Source organism: Puntigrus tetrazona, chromosome 2 (assembly GCF_018831695.1).
Source record: "Puntigrus tetrazona isolate hp1 chromosome 2, ASM1883169v1, whole genome shotgun sequence".
Classification (NCBI taxonomy): Eukaryota; Metazoa; Chordata; class Actinopteri; order Cypriniformes; family Cyprinidae; genus Puntigrus; species Puntigrus tetrazona.
Genome location: NC_056700.1, coordinates 25,237,171 through 25,257,259, shown reverse-complemented (window position 1 = coordinate 25,257,259; position 20,089 = coordinate 25,237,171). Strand labels below are relative to the sequence as shown.

The window sequence follows — 20,089 nt, the reverse complement described above, 5'->3', positions numbered from 1 at the left end:
AAGTGAAAACAGACCCTAACAATTCTTAACAATTCATTTTGTGGATTTTGATGTAAGAGAGAAAAAAGGATGGATTTTTTTCACTGGATTAATCCAAGAAGTGTCGGATTGAAATTACAACACCTTAATGACAAATTTGTTTCTTACAAACATGCAGTTTTTCACATCACAAGATGTGGATTACTGGGATGTTTTTAAGATTACTATGATGTTTGGACTATCATTCTGACGGCACCCATCCACTTTGATGTAAGTGACATAATGCCACATTTCTCTAGATATGTTCCAAAAACCACCCCCCAAAACATATTTACATCTTAGATGTATGGAGGCCCACTGCTTTTTTCCGCCACCAAATAATACAAAAAAAAAAAGTCAGTGCAAACGTTTATCTCAGAATTCTGACTTTTTTTTCTCAGAATTGCATTATACAAATTCACAATTCTTTTTTCCTCAGAATTGTGACATTTTAACTTGCAATTGCGTGTTATGAAGTCAGAATTGCATGATATAAACTTGCACAAGTTATAAAGTCAGACTTATGATCTCAGAATTATGACTATAACTCATAGCTACGTGATATAAAATCACAATTTTGACTTTTTTTCAGAACTGTGAGTTTATATCATGCAATTCTGACTTTATATCTCGCAATTGTGAGATTTCTCAGAATTGCAAGTTTATATTTCACAATTTTGAAAATAGAAAGTCAGAATTGTGAGACTGAAAATTCATAATAACCTATTTTATTTTTGTGTTCAGTGTTGGAAACGAGTTTCTAAATAGATGGCCGATTTCATTTTTGGGTGAACTATTCCTTTAAGAAAGTAAAAAGGATGAATTTTGGTTTCATGTTGATAAAATATCGCCACTGATTTTGTTCTCAGTTGAGAGTTTTCAAATTGGCCAAGTCATGGCCCACCCTCAACACGCTGATAAAGATCATCGGTAACTCTGTGGGTGCCTTGGGGAACCTGACGCTGGTCCTGGCCATCATCGTCTTCATCTTCGCTGTGGTGGGCATGCAGCTGTTTGGAAAGAACTATCAGGACTGCGTGTGTAAGATCAGCTACGACTGCACCCTTCCTCGCTGGCACATGAAGGACTTCTTCCACTCGTTCCTCATCGTGTTCAGGGTCTTGTGCGGGGAGTGGATCGAGACCATGTGGGACTGTATGGAGGTGGCCGGACAGCCGCTTTGCATTCTGGTCTTCATGCTGGTTATGGTCATAGGAAACCTGGTGGTAAGTATGATTTATTTTCACATAATAAAATAATTAAATCTTATATCGATATTTCATGTTCACTCATTAATTTACTTATAAACACAAAACATTTATACCAGAAATAATTTAGAATTTGCAACAGTGGCCAGGTAATTGTTTATTAACCCATATTTTGTTAAATACTGTATTTGCATCTTAAAATATTAAATTAGCATAATTATTTTTAGATTGAATTCCTTGTGCATCTCTCAGTTGCCAAATGGTTTTCGAGATGCCTGATTTATCAGTCTTGTATTTTGAAGAAAAATCATCATACCCTAAGAATAATCTCAGAGTGTGAGGATACACAAGATGGAATTAGAGAAATATTACTTAATTCTCACAGATGTTCTTCTATGATCCAGTTGTGACCAGAAAATACCTCTAAGAAGAGTAACTGAAGGTCTTTTCCCGGAAAATGAGATGCCACTAAGCTTTCCAGTTTTTCTGTTTTGACATGGCGACTGTCCTAAAAGTAGACGTGATGTCATGTTAGCAATTTTGTCCTATAAAGGGACAAGTGCAATTATATTCAATCTACTTTTAAAATAGTTTGACAACATGCACAAATGGAAATTCTTTGCTCAAAATTGGTGCATCTTGGTTGACATTTACCATCATGTTGTATATATAGATTTCCAAATGTATTTGGCAAATTGTAGATATTAAATAAACGAACATTCGGGATAGATGCCATATTTAGGCTGATACAGAGGAAAACGAGTAAGTGAATTTTTCGTTCAAATGAAATGATCCTTTCCAAGAAAATAAGTCAGCAAATTTTAGCTTTAACATTTATTTTTTACCCAGAAGTCCCCTGTTGTGTGTTGCTTAGAGACACATTCGTGGAATAGGTCCACAGGTTTGTGCTTAAGTACACTTAAGTATACACTATTATCCCCTTCTGGCTTTTCCGACTCATAACCGGCAACTTGTGTACTCTATAAATGTTGTAAAACACAGAAGAAACAGCGGTTTGTGACGGGTAATTGAACTTTCTGGCTTTTTAAAGCCGGATAGAGGGGCAGACATTGCAGACAGCATAGACTCGGATTTAGTTGTTTCTGAAATACTAAATACAAAATAAGTTCTTTTATACTATGCTGTATTGCGTTTACAGCCTTTTTGGGGTGCTTGTTTACAAACCACAATTTATCAAAGATAAATATACAAAAGTGCAACCTTAAATCTAAACTTGGCTTTGTACAAAGGGTGCATCCATAACATTTATTTACTCACCGTCATGTCATTGATGCTGTTGTGAGTCCTGAAAATGTACAAGTGTGAATTCGGTTTAGAGAATGTGGTTGTCACACCTGTAAATAACCGAACTGTGTGTGAACGTAATCGTATTAAGGACTCAAATCCAGGTTTGACAACCGTATTCTGCTACGGTGTGAACGTGGCACTAGTCGAGCCTCTACGCGCGTCTACCGAGTGTTGCGTGTTTTCATGTGCGTTTTGGGTAACTTACAGTAAAGGAAAAATAAGTTGTGTCATCTAAAAGTTTTATCTCGTCAGTTTTGTGCTCAAATGCACCGCTCTCCACCCAAATTTAAAAGCCACCCGTCGGTTAATGAAGATTTGAAGAAAGAACTCGCGGCTAAAATGGACAGAAAGTGATAAGACGTCGCCATCTTTGTTATTACTTCGCACACTGTTGCTATGGTTACTGGTAAGGAATAAGGGCTTGGCTCCCGTTGCACGTTCATACAGACAGAATTCTAAACAAGACGTTACGAGACTCAAACCTGTAAAGAAAATACGGTCGGTCAATCCCACATACAGGACCGATAACCGTGTTCTGCTGCTGTGTGAACGTGGTTTATGAAGACGCACGCGCTGTGTAAACAGAACCGGACGGTCTGTCACATCATACGCTTCAAAAGGGAGCAGCTCTGCCACTGCCACACAAACGCATGTCAAACGTGTTTTCTTGTGTGTTTTCGGTAACTTGGAGTAAAATATCCAGTCAGCTTTTCACCGGAGCTGCTCCCGTGGTGCTACGGGGGCGATTCAGATCTTTTGTCGTGTCAGACAGTGATGAAAGGTTCAGTTTTCTGGACATCGTCATCTTTGATATTACTTCGGTCACTGTCCCTAAGGAACACTGCCTTGACTCCGATTGCACGTTCATAAAGTCACAATCCGACTTCGAATCGCTTTTGTATTGGTTAGTTTTCCTATTTAAAGTATGCGATTAGTCTGTCTTACTACACAATCAGATGCAAATTCGATGACCTCAACAACTTTAAAATGGATGTATTTTTTTTTATTGTGTAAATTTTAGGATCTCATTTTATGTCAAACAGATAAGCTATCGATTAGTATAAAAAATATCTATATTTTATTACAGTATGTTAGTTTTTACATAATTACTGTAACTATAATGCTAAAAGAGACTTAATATTTTGACAGCTCTGTCTAAAACCTGTAAGCTTATTGTTAATTTATCTGGAAAATATGATATATGTGGACTTCTATCAAACAGAAATCTGTTATCACTTGACTTATGTGGGCCCAAAGAGGGTTTGACAGTCCATCTCCTTCTTTCTTGACGCAAGTCAGTTTGGGATTATCTTTGCTGTCTAGTGTGATTAAAGGTCAGAGTTCAACTAATCAGGTTTCCATGACAACCCACAAAGTTGCTCTTATAACAGACCACAAAAAAACCTGTTATGATGAACATGGGACATTTTTTTAAGTGGTTGATATTCCTGCAATGGAACAAGGACTTATCTTAGAAATGTGCCTGCGTTCCCAGAAACGAAGACTTTTGCTGAAGGTTTTTAGATTTTTGCTTGCATTTTGCTTTGCTTACAATATCCTAGTTTGGATATAAAGATTTAGTAAATGCGCATATAAATTCTATATATGTACCACTGTTTATCAAAACACTCCCAAATGTAATGTATCCAAATCATATCATTTGCTTACAGATCTGCATTCTTGGTTTCTCTCTAGGTGTTGAATCTGTTTCTGGCCCTGCTGTTGAGCTCCTTTAGCTCTGATAACCTGTCAGCACCAGATGATGACGGAGAAATGAACAACCTTCAGATAGCCATCAGTCGAATCCACTTCGGTTTCACTTGGCTGCTGGATGCCATCAAAGATCTCTTCAACGGGAACCTGACACGGCACAGGCAGAAGACCAAAGAGGTGCAGGTCTCACTGAAAGAGAACCACACCGAGTGCAACGGCGGAGTGGGAAGTTTAGAGCACCACGAAGAGAAATACATTACTCCAGAAGGAGAGGACAGTTACATGACCAATCCCAACCTCACCATCTGTGTGCCCATTGCGCCAGGAGAGTCAGATGTGGAGTTCCCTGAGGAAGAGGAGGAGGAGGAGACAGAGTCATCAGAGGATGAAGATCAAAAACCGGTGAGAGGTTATGAGAGGTGATTTATTAGTTTTGCGTTGGGAATTTAGTCCGTTAGGTCCTTGAGGTTTTTTAGTCCGGTTCATGGATAAATGACTCATATGGGCTCCTTTTAAAGGGATAGTTCACTCAAACTAGTATACCCAATCCCAAATAGTTCATCCATGTGTATGTGACTTTCTTTTTTCAGACAAATCCAAAGAAAGTTTTATCTCCAGAATTGGTGCATCTTTGTAAGAAAAATATCTTAAGGTAACTTCGACTGGATTTTTTTTGAAAGAAGAAAGTCATATACACCTGGGATACCGTAAGAGTGAGTAAAGCATGAGCTAATTTTCACTTTAATGCACTTGTCAATACACTGACGCGTTGTTTTTAATATTTGACAAAAGTTTTAGCATATAGCCAGGTCCAACAATTCTTGCTTTCTCAAAAGTATCAAAGAATTGTACATGTAATAAATTAAAATGAAATTCAGATACAGAAGTTACATTGTTTGGTTATGAGAGGTGATTTATTTTGCTTTTGGTTCTGTGTAGTCTCATGTGAGCCAATTCTTTTTAATGCATTAGTCAAAGCACTCACAAATGAATCAAATTCCTGAATTGATTCAAACAGGTTGGTCAATTTACTTTCTCATCCGTTGTTGTTTTTGTTATGTTCAACTGGCAGATTTATACACTTTTATTAGGATTAACGTGTACATAAAATTTTATATTAACAAAAATGATTGTGTAGTCTAATTCATGAGCATATGACTGATATGAGCCAATTATTTGTAATGCATTTGCATCATGAGTTATTGTTTTGAATCAGTTGGGTAATTTATTCTGATTGGCTGCTACTTCTGTCGTGTTAAAATAAATACAGTACACATGTTTTCATTATAATATAGTACTTTAAATGATGTTTTTTTAAAAAGTATAAAGATAACTATTACTGGAAAGTTAATAATTTGAATCATTTAATTAATCATTTAATTTGATTGATGGAAAAAAAATAGCATTTCACAAATTTGAATTTAACAATGGTTGACATAAAATATATCATATTGATATAATGCAATCTGACTAGCTTTTCCACTTTTTAATTTAAATGTCTGGCTTTAACATCAGCAGCAATTAGATATATGACCCTAAATCCTTCATTTACAGCATATAATAGTTCATTGGTTTATCTCTATTGTGAGTGACCGAGAGCTCAAACGAGCGAGCGGGGTCAGAGGTCGGAGAGATGATATGATATGACACGTGTGAGGGAGCGAGCCAGCGGCCGTAGACGTGGGGGGGATGTACAGATTCATAAGCTGATAAGCTGCAAAGCAGACAAGGTGAACCCACTAGACGCCATATTTGTTATATAAGAGAAATGGGGAGTGCAGGGAATATGGGTAGAAAAATGGTGGGACGATAAACTATAAAATTACAATAAAATAGGTCCAATGCGAAAACAGCTCCAAATGACAGCTCAGTGTGAGGAAAAAGATGAGATTCAGATTGTTATTTACCGAAAATCTTTCCATAAGCTGTTTCCCTCAAATCTCTTTCAATTCTAATATGGCCTGTCAAGATGATGTGGAATCAATGATCTGGTGACAATGTACAAATGTTACTGCAAAAAGTTATTGTGGATTTAGAGAGACATGCGAGCAAAGTCTTAATGACACCATTAAGTTAAGACAGCATTTGGGAGTAAAGGCCAGTGCACACCGAGTCTGAAGTTTTTATGTTAAAAAATAAATACCACGTCATGTTGTGTCGGTCGACTTTCGTTAGGTATATGTTTTTCTGCATCCATAGCATGCAGTTTGATAAAAAACGCACACTAAAATTTCTGACTTGTTGTGCAAGAACTATAAGAATTTAAAGATCTGTACCATTTGATTGGAAAACAGCAATATATCCTAAAATACAGCAGTTTTTTACGTGTTACTATGGATTTACTGGGGTGATTTCTTCTGGCTGATCAGCAGAAAAATGCAGCAACATTGTTTTAATATTACTCAAATGATTGAATTTACTGATAAAATGCTAGCATATGCAAGGCTAAGGACCTAAGTGGTAGCATTACATTAATTATTAGATGAAGACTGAACAGACTACAGAGCAAGTCCCTTTTAATCATAAAGGTGGTAACTTGTACATGCCTTCTATAAGTCAAGTTTTTAATTCAATTTTTAGTGCCATTTTTGACAATGTATGTTTGTATTTTTGCTTAAAAAATAGGTCAGAGTGAAAGCAGCCAACAAGTGTGCATCATACATGCAAACGTTTTCAGTGCAGTATAAAACCATCCCAGTTTGAACCTAATGAATTTGTCTGCTTGCAAACTTCTACCAAAATTATTTTGACATCTTAGGGATACAAAATTAAGCGTAACCCAGCTTCACATACACACACACACACTGCTCGCCTCGTAATGTGGGATTACATAAACAGCGCTATTGGATTGTGCTGGCACCTTTGGACCAGTAATCTCTGTAAATCATTTTAAATATGTTGCCATTACATGCAGGGAAAATCTCATCAAAATTGTATTAAGAAGGCCCACTGTCTATGTAGAAAAAGAAACAAGAATGAGTATGCATTCAGGCAGATTTAGAACAGCTCTCTCTCTCTCTCGCCATCTCAGATTATACTGGAGGTCACAGACCTTGACTTGTGTGCTCGTGGATTAGATGCATATGCTAGCATTGCACCATATGTATCTTGGGATGCACGCGTTCTATTAGCTATCTGCATTTTCCATGCCAAACTCAGAGGATTTTTCAATCAATGCTGATTTCCTGGCTTAGTATGTGCCAATATATACCAATATTGTGTGGTTAACACCCAAAATACTGACTTAACAGATTCAGCACTAGTTTATATAAAGCCAAGAACATAAATGATAGCATATGCATTGAATTAACCATTAGTTGTAGTGGGAATATGATGGAATATAAGAATGTGTGTATACATATGTGGGAGTATAAGCACACAGACATAAAACATGCTTTCAGTAATGGCTACTGAATATTTAGCTCTGCGTCACAAGTATAAATTACAAAGCTGTTATATTAAATTTTTCACAATATCGCTATTTTTTCTGCATTTCTCATTTTGATTTGAAACTCAATGCAAGCTTTGCTGTCTTGTACAACAGGAAGTCATCAGCCTCTCTGAAGGAAGTACTGTGGACTTGAGGAAGCCTGGAGAAGATGAGGAGGAATATTCTGAGATGGCAGACGATGGCATGGATCCAGAAGAGTGTTTCCCTGAGTGTAAACTAATAACTCATGATATTTGTCCACTTTGACGTACCGTATCATGCTTTTTGTGAGGCGCTGGTCAAACTCGTCTCTCCGTATCTCTCCAGTCTGTATGCAGCGCTGTAAGTGTTGTAATATCAACACGACCTCTGGTCTGGGTCAAGCGTGGTGGAGGTTGAGGAAGACGTGCTATCAGATAGTGGAGCACAGCTGGTTTGAGACCTTCATCATCTTCATGATCCTCCTCAGCAGTGGAGCTCTGGTGAGGAACCATGTTGAAAAGAGACCTTTAACTATTCAAAACTGTTTTGAAGTCAAAGATTAATGTAATTCATGCATTCAGTTGGTCTGTATTGTTATTTCATGTGTAGCTAGTCCTGGTCTCACTGTGGTATGATATTCTTCTTGGGTCAGGCATTTGAAGACATTTACATTGAACAGAGGAAGGTGGTGAAGGTGGTGTTGGAATACGCTGATAAGGTGTTCAGCTACATCTTCGTGCTGGAGATGTTTCTGAAGTGGATTGCGTATGGCTTTAAGAAGTACTTTACTAACTACTGGTGCTGGCTGGACTTCCTGATTGTGGATGTGAGTAGAATCATTTTCTCTAACTGAATACCGGATCAAGGTTGAACGGTTGCACGTGATATGTTTGGATTAATTACACTTTTTTTCCCCCTTGTTTTTAAAAGACGCCTCTTATGCTCGCCAAGGCTGCATTTATTAGGTCAAAATTTTATAATGCAATTTACTCCTGTGACACAAAGCTGAATCATTACTCTAGTCTTCAGCGTCACACGATCCTTCAGAAATATGCTGATTTGCTGCTCAAGAAACATTTCTTATTATAATCAAAGTTTAAATCAGTTGTGCTGAATAATAATAATAATATTTTTACTATATTTTTCATTAAATAAATGGAGCCATGGTCTTTAATTTTGCCTTGTGCTGTTCCATATTTTATACTATATTCGATTTAGTGTATTATATAGTATAATACAATGTAAAAAAATGATTTTAAGATTTTACCATTTCAACTCATTTTGGTAGATCAACCTTTTTTTATATTGAAGTTTTTTGGCCCTCAACTAAACTGAATGAGCTAGTATAACTGTTGTATAACTCAAAAACGCATGTTAACTCAAAAAAATATTTTTTTTTACAGTGACCTATATTTTGCTATTAGTAAAATAATTTGACCTGATTTAAATCAACGACATTTCTGCCTAGAAAACTGCAAACATAAATCATCTGTGATAGTGAAAGCTGTTCGTTACAGTGATCGTAGCACAAATCCTGCTAAAACACGTAATCGTGCTAAAACTATAAAATGGACACAGGTGTGGTCTATTGATTGAATAATAATTGGATTAAACAGTTCATCCATAAATAATACAGCTCGTTTGTCAAACTGTAGTCTGTTTAGGTGTAACACGTATTTTATTTAGTTAATATAGCCTGAATGTAGTCTAAGCCATCCATAACTGACATTAAAGACATAATAATACCATTTCAGTTTTTGAATTTTTTTCGTTATTGATTGGCAGATTATATTCCGAATGATATCAGAATTCAAATGTTATGGCACCCTTCAGACACTGAGAAAACTACACAAAAGACACATAAAACAGTAACACATGAACACACTGAATGAAACACCTGGTACTGGAGTAGCTCAAATAAAAACACAAGTGTGTCTCACCTGATGCTCATCTGACCCACACAGATCTCCACACACACCTTTAACGCTAGGGTAAGTTCACAGTTCAAAGGTCAGAGGTCTGTATCTCAGCTGCAGTCCACACTGCAGCCTTCTCATCCACACCGAGATATAAATGCCACTGTCTCTCTGTCAGCAATTCATTTCGACCTGTAATTTAACACGGTGTCAAGCTTGATATGTTTAATAGTTATTCCCACAGGACCTTGGCTTTTATATCAGAATATACTCACTGTATCAAAGAATTATCTGGAGAAGATTAGTTACATTTAGGACTGTTAATACAATAAAGATTTGACATTTTAAAGGTGCATTACAGTGAGACGTCTTGGTATAATACATCTAATGAGCATTTAAGATTAAATCTGTATTTTAATGTTTTTTTTTTTTGTTTTATTTAATTTTTTACTCTTATTTATATCTTATTTATATAGTGCAGTTGTGTTTTAGGGCAAATTGCACGGAAATATCTTCTTTAGATATATTGCAGTGACAAGGAAAACTATAGAAATTGTTTTTTATAAAGAACTAACAATTCTTGGGACTACATTTTATAATCCATAAATGGAATCTATAAACTGAATCTTAAACAATAATGAATTTGGACTGATGAGAATCATATTTAAAAAAAAAAAAAAAAAAAAAAAATAAAATATGATCAAAATTAAAGAACCCAAATTCTTTATAAAACCTCACTCTATTTTATATATATGCATATTGATCATGCATATATAGTTGAGTATGTAGATATATACATTGATGTGCATATGTGCATACTTGTCCATGTTATGTCTTCATTTCACTTCATCGGCCATCAGACACATTCCTACTGTTCCTGTGGCCACAACCTGCCATTACAGCGGAAAACCATTCTGTTCTACACTGTCTGTCTACTCTGACTGTAGAATAGAGTGGAAACCTATTGTGATTTTAACCTGAAACTAAAAATTTGTAAAACTGATCTAATTTATGTCCCAATAAATGTGTTCCTATAGAATGCTCCAAAAGTGCAAAATTGTGTAATTTTCCTTTTATAGATAAATTGCATCAAGTTGCATGTTATAGTCTATTTAACATACAGTTAAAAAAGCCATTTAGATAGGTTTTTTTTATTAATATTAATTAAAATATTCTGATTGTTTTATAAAGAATCACACATTTTTTTCTAATTGCAGGTTTCTTTGATTAGCTTGGTTGCTAACTCTCTGGGCTACTCAGACTTTGGGGCCATTAAATCTTTGAGGACTCTCAGAGCTCTGAGGCCCCTGAGGGCCCTCTCTAGATTTGAAGGAATGAGGGTAAGATCCTGTCTTCTCTGTCGCTTTAACTCTCTAAATGCGACACTCATTAAAGCATGTCAGATTTACTGAGATTTTACAGCTCTGCACAATACATTTCTTAAAAAGTTTGGACCGCTGATTGCGTAAATAGTGTCTGTTTTGCACAAGCACGTCACACTTTCACAAAATATGATGCATTTTGTAGCATTTGTTTGCTATTTTAACAGCCATAAGGTGAAGAAGCCACATATTATCACTTAATCGGCAGAAAAACTGCGAGAAATATAGAAAGTTTTATTTGATTATTTTTTGCTTTGGTGATCTAGAGCTGTGGTTGCGTGCAGTTACATTATGACTATTTCCTGTATGGTATCATATCCTAATTTCCTGTCGTCCAGGTGGTGGTTAATGCTCTGATCGGCGCCATCCCGTCCATCATGAACGTACTGCTGGTGTGCCTGATCTTCTGGCTCATATTTAGCATCATGGGCGTCAACCTTTTCGCTGGGAAATTCGGGAAATGTGTCAACAGGACAGGGTACATTCAAAGCGTATCCCTGGTCAACAACAAGAGTGATTGCCAGGCTATGAATGACACCCAGTTCTACTGGACCAAAGTGAAAGTCAACTTCGACAATGTGGGCCTTGGATACCTCTCACTTCTGCAGGTGGTAAGTGTCTCGAGGGTTTGTGCCATTCAGAGTTATAATAATTTTCCGGAGCGGCCCAACAGGATGCAGAACTCTAGTTCCAATTTAACCCTTGTTCCCAGTCAAAAAAGACCATAATTACTTGTAAATCTAATTTATTATGCTACATTATCAACACATATTGGATTCAATTGATAATTGGTAACCTTCAATAATTGAGAAAAAACTAAAAAGTTGCCGAAAAAATTTGCTAAAAAGATTTAATCCAATATTTGGTAATAATATTTTTTATAATAAGTATAAGAAAGTGAGAATCATTTGTACAATATATTTTAATATGTCAATATTTATTTTAGAACTTTTAGAACATTTTAAGTAATTAATATTTCATTAATTTTAACCATGTCAAATTGTTTTGGTGGCCATGCTAATTGTGTACTTAAATACTGAACTAGTATTGACAGTTTTATTACTCAACTAAGGATCTAGGAATATGTCAATGTTGGAAAAAATGTAATCTAGACATCAGAGAATAAATAGGCACAATTAGTCCAGTTTAATGATGTGATTATTTTTATTATTTTCTTTTTAATTATTATTATTTTTTGCAAATCTTGTGTTGGACTTACTTATGCATCTGTGACTAAATTTTAAACTTTAATTCATTTAAATAAATTACTTTTCCTGTCATTTCATTCTGTGGTCATAAATTAATAGGAGCATTGGGCAAAGATTGCTACTTGCATGAATAGAAATTTCCCTAAATTCAAGATAATGTTTCTCAAGACCAAAAAATAGTCTTGCACAATTAAAGAAAATCTGTTATGCAGATTCTTATCCACCTTTGTAGTGGATATATTTAAGGTTTTTTTTAAATGATAAATTTAAGGACATTTTTAAAGGTAAAAGCTCATTTCTGAATGCATTCCAATTCAAATTTACACCCATTAAAAAGGAAGCCAAAATTGTGAGCTCTGTTCGTCTTTAACATTTCGGTCCAAGAAGGACTTTTGGTGACTGTGCTGTAGAATCATCATATTTGTTAAGGTAGCCAAGCAACCAGAGTTTTTCAGGGGCCTGCAACTCCTCGCTGGGCCTTAACCTATCATTTACCACTAGGAACAGTCTCTCAATCACCACAGGTTATAATTTCTGTAACCATGCCAACGACATCCAAAAATGGCCTAGCTTAATGGCGTTCATGCTGACTCTTGGTGAGTCACAACTCTTTGTCTTTACAGAAGGTATGAAACTTAAATGCGTAATTACCTCTGACTAAAAAGCCAAGTTTCACTATGGTCAGGCATGGAAAGAAATATGCTCACCTTGAAGCAGAACATGTATTTGAATAAATTGACAATCTCTTTTAGATGGACATTCAAGCATTCTTAAATACTTTGTTTTTCAGGCAACATTCAAAGGCTGGATGGAAATCATGTATGCCGCTGTTGATTCCCGTGGAGTAAGCATGTTCTTTTCATTCCTGAAATTAATGACTTACATCAAAATTTACAAAAGAACAACCTATTTATTACCTATGACCTGTCATCACCTTGAAAATAATAGGTCCACTTAAAAGAGTGTTCTTTGGAAAACCGGGTTGTTGAGAAAGCCATTAAAAGAGCCTTTTAACCTTGATTTGAAACTTGATTAGAGCTTTAGACCCTCAGGAAAACCATCTCTGTGAGTCTCCAAGGTTTACATTGTTCTTGTTTGTCAGGTCGAGGAGCAGCCCGTCAAAGAGATAAACCTCTACATGTACCTCTACTTCGTTATTTTCATCATCTTTGGATCCTTCTTTACCTTAAATCTGTTCATCGGTGTCATCATCGATAACTTCAATCAACAGAAAAGAATGATAGGTGTTTAGGTTTAACTTCTCCAAAAGCATTCTGCTTACATTTATTGTGTTCCATGAAAAATAACAGCTGCTTGTTCCCTGTACTAAAGGTGGCCAGGATATATTCATGACTGAAGAACAGAAAAAGTACTACAATGCAATGAAGAAACTTGGATCGAAAAAGCCACAGAAGCCAATTCCAAGACCACTGGTAAGATTTTTAACCATTTTTTTTACTAAAATGAAACTCTTAATTTCTCACCATAAACTCTTTTTCCTCTAGAACATTTTACAAGGATTCTTCTTCGACTTAGTGTCCAAGCAAGCCTTTGACATCACTATCATGATGCTCATTATTCTCAACATGATAACCATGATGGTCGAGACCGATGAACAATCTGCTCGTATGGAGACCATCCTAAATAACATCAACCTGGCCTTCATTGTCATCTTTACCACTGAATGCCTCATCAAGATATTTGCCCTCCGCTGTTATTTCTTCACCATTAGTTGGAACATATTTGACTTTGTAGTGGTTATTCTGTCCATCGTTGGTAAGTGCACGACTTTACAGTCTGGTAAGTGGTACGTGTGGCTAATTCAAGACTTCCCTGCTGAAAAGACCAACTTGGTTTATACTGGTTAGCTCTTTGGTACGGGTCCATCTGGTCACCATTATGGTGAAGCCAAAGAAGGATTGCTGGTTTGGTTAAGTTAGCTAAAAACTTTGCAGAGACACCAGCTTGTCTTTTCAACTGGGTTGTTGTGATCTGAGATGTTCATAGTGCCATTTCTCAATTCTTCAAGAGATTTTCACGTGAGTCCACTTTCTGTGTGCTGATGCCTGGTTTTAATTTTGTCCCTCCTTGTAGGAATTGTCCTTGCTGACATAATAGAAAAATACTTTGTGTCCCCAACTCTGTTTCGAGTGATCCGGCTGGCAAGAATAGGACGAGTTCTCAGACTAATACGAGCAGCTAAAGGAATAAGGACGTTACTTTTTGCCTTAATGATGTCACTGCCGGCATTGTTCAACATCGGCCTCCTGCTCTTCCTGGTCATGTTCATCTACGCCATCTTTGGCATGGCGAACTTCGCCTATGTGAAGAAGCAGGGTGGGATTGACGACATGTTCAACTTTGAGACCTTCGGGAACAGCATGATCTGCCTTTTCCAGATCACCACGTCGGCCGGTTGGGATAACCTACTAGATCCCATTCTTAACAACTCTCCGGAAGAATGCAGCTCGAGTTACATCAACACCGGGACCAATACCAAGGGCAACTGCGGCAATCCCTCAGTAGGGATCACTTTCTTCGTCAGCTACATCATCATTTCCTTCTTGATCGTGGTCAACATGTACATCGCCATCATTCTGGAGAACTTTAGCGTGGCCACAGAGGAGAGCACCGAACCTCTGAGCGAGGACGACTTCGAGATGTTCTACGAGGTCTGGGAGAAGTTCGACGTTGAGGCCACGCACTTCATTGAGTACTCCAAACTCTCCAGTTTCGCAGACAGCCTTTCCGAACCTCTGAGGATCGCCAAACCCAACAAAATCAAACTCATCAACATGGATCTACCCATGGTCAGCGGCGACAGGATCCACTGCCTGGACATCCTGTTTGCCTTCACCAAGCGGGTCCTTGGGGAGACCGGAGAAATGGACGCTTTGAAGCAACAAATGGAGGAGAAGTTCATGATGGCGAACCCTTCCAAGATATCCCACGAGCCCATCACCACCACCTTGCGGCGCAAGCAAGAGGAGATTTCGGCGTCACTGATCCAGCGTTGCTACCGACGGCACCTGGTTAGACGACAAATGAAGCAGGCATCTTACCTGTACAGGCACATAAACCAAGACGCACACTGGTCAGAAGAGGACAGTGCTCCGGAGCGAGAAGGACTCATAGCGTCAATGATTAAAGAGCACTACGGTCCAGAGAAGGGGCCTCCGCCATCCTATGATGCTGTAACAAAGGATCCTAGTGACCATTTCAAGATGCTAAAACCTGACTCTCAATCCAGTGAGTCTCATAAAGAAGAGACGTATGATGAAACATTTCTTTAGGAACTCTTTTCTAAATAACCCATCTTGTTTTTTTTTAAACCACGGTTGGATGTGTTTAGCGAATCTAATCAGGAGGAATCCAAAATGCGAGCAAGATTTCACTTTTTTAATCTGTCTGGAAAATGTTTGGACAACCTGTTGTTTTTGTCAAAATATGACATGTTATCATGGGAAACGGACAAAAATACATGGATATATCAAGGTGAGGGTGTAACTTTTCAGGTAGAGAATGTATTTTAGCTCAGATGTGCTGCACATATCGCAACTGTAATGTTGCACAGATGTAATTTTGGCTCTTTGCTATAAAGCTTAACGGCCACATGTAGTTTTTCCCAGAGTTTTTCATTGCTCAGGATTAAGTGAGGGATGTTATCACTTTTTTACACTTGATGAGAGTACTGGTGTAAGGAAAAGGCCCCTAAATGCAGTTGGAATTACTACAGTGGAAATTTCCTCTTACAAAGTGAATGATTTTGCATTTTTATCAGCGCTTGAGGAATTTTAGTTTTCTTGTTGAACACAGGCAGGAAACTGTGTTTTAACATGGTTTGAGGTCAATGTAAAATCAAAATGGACTATTCAAGTAAATACATGTACATGTTCCTGATTTTATTTTGCACAACTGGTGCATGTTATTCCAAAGAAAGAATCTATGTAATCTTTCATCAAAATGAAACAACTTTCCTGGCTAAAGTCATGTATCTCCCAACCCATTCTCTCCAGCAGCTTTGCTCCATTTTGATATGCAACACCTACTTTTAATGATTCAATCAATTCCCAGTGGATACAAATCCAGTTTTGGGGTAAATATCCTGACCTGTTTCACTAATCTTACAGCAGTAAAATGTTGAATTAACTGACTTAAAATGCATAGACGTCTATGTTTAATACAAAATTTGAATCACTTGAAATTACCTTGAGCTCTTATGTTTTATTTAAGGGCTTTTTCTCATTATGTTGCACATTGAAATGCTTTAGTCTGGATCATAGAATATTTTCAGTGTCCTAATTATAACCTCATCACCGTTTTTTTTCCAAGTCAGAATATGAATTTACATGCATCAAATGCATTTCTCTGACATTATAAACTATATATTAACTAATATAATGTATATAAGAAAATGGGAAGAGAAGTACAGATGTATCATCAGCATCCGTGTACAGGTATATCAATTTCTGTGTTCTACTCCTTTTTTTATGAAACAAAGCTTTCCTTTCCACAAAATGTTCTCTCTGTTGTATTTAATTTCAAGGGGCATTTATGGAACATGAAACACAATAAACATTTTCACAGCTACGTTTTAATAAATTCCTGATGAATTTGGGGTTGGATGACAATCTCACATTTGCAATTTTTTTTTTCATATTACACTGAAAAATAGCGTATATTGATTTATTTAATTCATACGATTTTGTACATTTTTTCTAAACCACAGCTTTAGGGGCGGGGTTAGGTATAGGTAATTCGTCCAAATTCGTATGAATAGCAATGAGATTGGGCTCAAAGCACCAAACACAATACTTTTCTCTTGATTTCATAACCCGACTATGGGTCTGTAAACATCTGCTGTTAGTCTTCTGAACACGAATCACCATTCTGACCAGCCTTTCTTTAGTTCTTCAGTCTCCAGTTCTGGTTGATTTTGTAACGGTGTGCATAGTTTGTGCTCTCAGCTTGGTTAGGGAGCCAATTTGGCTTCGTTCCCTGGGAGTTTGCCCTTTCTCCAGCCCAGGGTGAGGGTGTTCAAATCCTCCAGACCAGCTGGACCTCCAGGATAATCCCAGCGGAAAATAATCACTTGTTTTAATTACACACAAATGCACTCATACTTCAGTTCGCTCAGTCACAGACCTCTAAACTCCTACCTTTTACAAGTGCCTTTATTTTATTTTGGGAAGGTGTTGTTTTTGATGTCAACTTTTACATTTTATTGGGAAAATAATGTTTTCAAGTGCTATAAAAAGTAATAATTTATGATGGGTGGAACATCTTGAACCAAAATGGGATCTTTACTTTTTATTGTATGCTATTGCCAGAATTTATTTATTTATTATATTCACATAAATATGTCATCCTACCACCCCCACCCCACCCCAAAAAAACGACTTTTATTTACATTTGGTTTGTACTTTATGCCATCCGTATATTTTTTACAACTTTTAATTTCTCTATTCAGTTTCTGCAGATGATTTCATTTTAATTCTTTGTGTCTCTGGATCGCTTTAAAGAAATCCACTTTAATGAATGTGTCTGCGTAATTGATCTGATGTTTAAACATCTGAACATGTGGCTGGGATTAAGCTCGACTACAGGAAACCCATTATTACAGATTAAAATGCACTATAACTAATTACATACACACACACACACACACATGCTTCTATCGTCTATAAAAAAAAGTGCGTTTTTCAAAGAAAACAAAAACAGAAAGTGCTTCAGCATTTTTGATTTGGAGCACAAAAGATCACAATCGATGAGTAAATGTGATTAGTGCTAGATTAGTCCCAGAGGAGTGACTGATGAAGTCTGTTCACTTCCTGGATTTAAGGATGCGAACGCTCTTAATCAGGATACATGTGTTTGTGTTCCCGTTACCATGGTCACCCTGTGTTAACGATGGAAAAGCTCCACTTGATTGGACCCACCTTGTATGATTAAGTTAGCAAAAACAATAGAAACAACAAATAAGTCAAGTCTTATTTATGCACATCAAGTCTATCTGTTTATAATTACTATATACTAAAACTAAAGCATTACTCCAGGTCTGCAATAATTTGATGATGTCTCTTAATTTCATATTTTTATATTTTGTCGATATTTTCATCAAAGCAGTGGATGAAGAGAAGAGCCATAGATGTTACTCTCATTTCACAAACAATAATAGTCATAAAGACTGCAAAAACTGCATATGTATTTATTTGTGTGTGTGTGTTTGTTGGGGTTGCATTATTATACAGTACCGTGCAACATTAGATGGTTTAGTCTATGGTAGACTTTTGGGAGACAAATATATTACGTACGCATAAAGAATATTCGAATGCTGAGGAACAGGAAAAACTAATCCTTAAACAAACGCATGAATGAATATGATATGATGACATCACTCAACACCACGGCCGGAAATGTGCGATTCCGATTCTTGAAACACGAACGCAAATGCGTACAGCACCATCTTCCGAGAAACAAAATAATTCGTAATATAATCATAATAATCCGCCATAGGGAAGAAAAAAAAGGAAAAATGCAATTAACGCCATCCATCTGTTGGTGCAGCGCTGGCTTAGAAAGGTTTGGAGAAATCCTGACCCGGAGGGGAGCTCCGCTTATTTCCACTGAACTCAGAGAGAGACTTTTCCTAAAACAGCTCTTTTTTTGTTGTTGTTGTTGTTGTTCTTTTTAGTTTTTTATAGCCATTATTTAATCTTGAATGGAAACACGGTGCAGTCAAGTCATGACTTTGGCGTGATCTATAGTCTTTAAACACTGCAACAATAGCTTTAATTTGCATATTATTTCTCATCTCCTTGTCTGTCTCTAAAGACTATAGGACACTTAAAAAAGGCTCATGTTACTCACCAGTTTGTTGTTCTTTTCTTTCTGCCCAAAGCGTGTTTTATACACATCAAGTCAGTGGAAATGTGTGTAATGGAGAGATTAGAGAGTTGCAGTAGACTTTGTTTGAACCAAGCGGCTTCAGAAATCTTGGAAGCTGTATTTCCTGTATTCTACCTATGCAAAAGGGTTGAGTAGGCCATAATAGCCAACTAGCTACTAGCGACAGTCATCTGTGGGTGGGACCTTTTCATTCTAGAACCTCTGATTGGTCAAAGTGGGTAAGTGCAGGATGAGTCACAGTAAAACTGATTTTTTTTTTTTTTTTTTAAAAAAGCTCTCATATATTCACATATATATATATATATATATATATATATATATATATATATATATATATATATATATATATAGCTCTACTTACTTACCATAATAAGGATTTTTAAATCAAGACACATTTAACTAAGAAGCAAAATAATAACATAAGATCGAAATATCTCGTTTACGGAGAAGTTTGTTTTAACCAAGACCAAATATCTGCCAGTAGTCTCACTGAAATCCACTTAATTTTAGGGTAAAAAGTGAGTTTTCATACCTCCTTTGATTATTATTGTTTTGTTTTAAGCATGAAATCACTTAAATGTGTTCAATTTGTCAGAAAATACATCTTTATGTGTTCAGTTCGCATGCCATGTAAATATATCTTGATTTAAGGAAGCTTGTATTGGGAAACAAGGCATGCAATATTTAATGCCAGGAATTTAAAACCTTTTTAGGCTTTCAATTGTGTAAGGTCCAGATATAGATTAACCTTATTTTTATACAATAATTTTTGATTGATGAACTCACAGTTACGCCCAAAGAAAGCATGTCTATTTTAAGCAGGTCGTGCTGTGACTCTCCGATGATCTCTGAGGATTTCAGTCATTTGTGCTGTGTTATTGTAGATCCTTACAGGGACAGAGGACTCTGGCGAGATATATCTGCTGGTATTAAATATTTGGGACCGTCCATATGTCCTGTCTCCTAACCTTGTAGTCAACATCTGTCACTTCCTGTCCTGAGTCATGAGTGAATG

At 36.7% G+C, this 20,089-nt stretch overlaps 1 pseudogene; it reads left to right on the top strand.

Annotated features, from left to right (window-relative positions):
* LOC122322995 overlaps nucleotides 1-16,472 on the top strand; it is a 33,127-nt pseudogene extending 16,655 nt beyond the window's left edge.
* Nucleotides 16,473-20,089: the final 3,617 nt, after the last annotated feature.